This window comes from Saimiri boliviensis, chromosome 10 (assembly GCF_048565385.1).
Source record: "Saimiri boliviensis isolate mSaiBol1 chromosome 10, mSaiBol1.pri, whole genome shotgun sequence".
Taxonomy (NCBI): domain Eukaryota; kingdom Metazoa; phylum Chordata; class Mammalia; order Primates; family Cebidae; genus Saimiri; species Saimiri boliviensis.
In genome coordinates this window covers 78,230,597-78,233,400 of record NC_133458.1, presented here as the reverse complement: position 1 = coordinate 78,233,400, position 2,804 = coordinate 78,230,597, and the positions used below count along the sequence as shown (strand labels likewise).

The following is a 2,804-nucleotide window of genomic DNA, read 5'->3' as shown; positions in this document are numbered from 1 at the left end:
AATTTGGGGTGGGAAGAAGGGTGGGTATGAGTTTGGAGAAGAAGGGAATGGATGGATGACAGAGTCTTTCCATAATAATATGAAGCTTATTTGCTGCTTTCCGATTCATAGAATCTAGGAGGTCAAGTCTATTTGGATTTATAAAATATTGCCGAGAATGAAAGAACATATTTGTAAATGTTAAGCCAGATGTGAATATATGAATTTTGTATGAGTGTTCATTTAAATGAACTATTATAATTCACCTTGCAAACTTTCCAAGAGAAATGCTATCTTAGGTAGTGCTAATTAAATGCAGTAATTTCAATAGTGTTGCATCCTTTCAGGTGTATTAATAAGAATGGTATAATATTTTATATTTTCCTTTGCAGTTTTGACTAAAGTAATATTAAAATAAGTAAAACAATATATGTACTATTTCCCAGATGAGTTCTGTGAAAGGGAATACAGATGAGGGAAGCAGTTGATGTATAATATAAAGGCTGGCTGTACTTAACTATTCTCTGTTGTAGTCTTGGTTAAGAGAAGCAACACTACCCCCTTACTCTGCTGCTGGTCCATCACTTGCAATCAGATAGAGATAAGATTCAACTTAAAAAAAAAAAATCTCATTAAGGACTATACTGTTGGCTGAATGTAACATCTAATGGGCCAAAATTGGATTATAGGGCATTGATTGACAACCTTTGCCTTTGACAGTCGTATCAGGTCTTCAAAAACATGTAACTTAAAAATGGAGGGAGGAAAATATATTTTAAAGATTGGGTTTTTTTTTCTTGAGTTTTATAAAATGGCTACATGAAAGTATATATAACAACACATTCAAATCCAAGTGTCTGAGCCACCGTTTCCAGCCAACATCAACATTTCTCTATGCACTATTCTTCATTTGTTCTCAACAGTTTGTGGGCCTTGTGGAGACAGGGGTGATCAGGATGAAGGCATCATGAGCTAGCACAGATAATCCCAGAAGTGCAGGAAAAATCAGAAGCTCCAATCACTCTATAAAACAACTTCTTCTGAGAGTTTGCTGTAGTGACTGCATACCTCTAATGGGAGAGTCATCAAAACAGATTTGGATTTATGAAATCAAATGATTCATAAGGAGAGCTTTGACTGCTGCTAAGATACATTTTCTTCCTGTCTCTTACTGAAAGGTTTAATGTCATTTCTTCAGTTCTCTTGGCTTGTTTTATAAGAGAACTGGTTTTGAACTGCTTCAGCTGTGCAAGTTCCACAAAAAAATAAATATTATGAAGCAGACAAGGTGGTCCTTCAACCTTGGTTGATCAAGCACTGCAGAATCATGAATGTCATTATTTCCAAAATCATGATGAAAGTTTTCAGGGGTTTCAAGATCATTCTTCTTGAAGTTATTTTCTACCTTGATAGCAACATCTAAAAAATTAAATTATTTTGAATATGTTATGAAAAATGTGGAGATTAGAGTGAAAATTACACTTGTGCCATGTTATTATAAATGAGATGCATCTCCTTTGTTAGTCATATGCTGAATACTTGGGATTGCTATCACAGAGCCATTCTTTTCATGGCTTTATTGGATAGAATTCGCATAGCATGCAATCGCCCATTTAAAGTGACAATTCACCGGTTTTTAGCATATTCACAGAGTTGTTCACCCATCACCACAATCTATTCAAGAATATTTTCATTACCCCAAAAAGAAATCTTACATTCCTTAGCCATCACCCGTGTCCTGGGCAAATATCAGTCTACTTTTTCTCCCTATTTGCCTAGTCTGGATATTTTATATGAATGACATCATAACTTGTATGATCCTTTGTGACTGGTACCTTCTATTTTGCGTCATGCTTTCAAAGTCCTTCCGTGTTTTACATATATTAATACTTCATTTCTTTTTATTGCTAAATATTATTCCACTGGATAAATATGCTGCCTTTTGTTTATTCCTCAGCTGATAAACAGGGTTGTTTCTACTTTTTGGCAATTATGAATCATGCTAGTGTGAACATTCGTGTACATGTTTTAATGTGGATATGCATTTTCATTTCTTGAATATATACTTAGGAGTTAAATTGCTGTATCTTATGGTAACTGTATGTCTACTTGTTTGAGAAACTGTCAAACTGTTTGAGCCTTTTTGGTTTTTTTTTTTGAGATGGTATCTAGCTCTGTCACCAAGCTGGAGTGCAGTGGTGTGATCTTGGCTCACTGTAACTTCTGCCTCCTGGGTTCAAGCAATTCCTCTGCCTCAGCCTTGCAGCAGGTAGCTGGGAATAGAGGCTCCTGCCACCACATCCGGGTAATTTTTTTTTTGTTTTAGTAGAGATGGAGTTTCACCATGTTGGCCAGGATGGTCTTAAACTCCTGACCTCATGATCCGCCCCCCTCACCCTCCCAAAGTGCTGGGACTATAGGCCTGAATCACTGTGTCCGACTGAGCCATGTTTTTTTAAAACCAGCACAGCATAATACATATTATGTTTTTTACGAATTTCAGTTATGATATAATTGTCATTTAAGCACATGTAATTAGAAGATAAGTAATTAAAATTATAGGAAAGTGCTTTAGGGGACCTGATTCATAAGAATAAAAATGCATTTAGGAAGAAAACCTGCTTAAATAATCATGAACATACTTAATAGGATGCCAACAAGAAACTCCTTTTGGGTTTTTAATCTGATCGCATGGTGTAGACTTAAATGAAGAAAAAAATAGAGTAGTTGGGGTAGTAGAGGTGTCATGACAATCACATTCTTTTAAAGTTGCAGAGAAATCTAAATTATTCCAATAAAAACTTTAAATGCTTATCTGTTCTGGA

General features: G+C 35.4%; 1 protein-coding gene across 8 annotated transcripts in view; it reads left to right on the top strand.

Annotated features, from left to right (window-relative positions):
• THSD7A (thrombospondin type 1 domain containing 7A) overlaps window positions 1-2,804 on the top strand; it is an 885,997-nt gene that overhangs the window by 391,241 nt on the left and 491,952 nt on the right. The gene's annotated exons all lie outside the window — the stretch shown is intronic.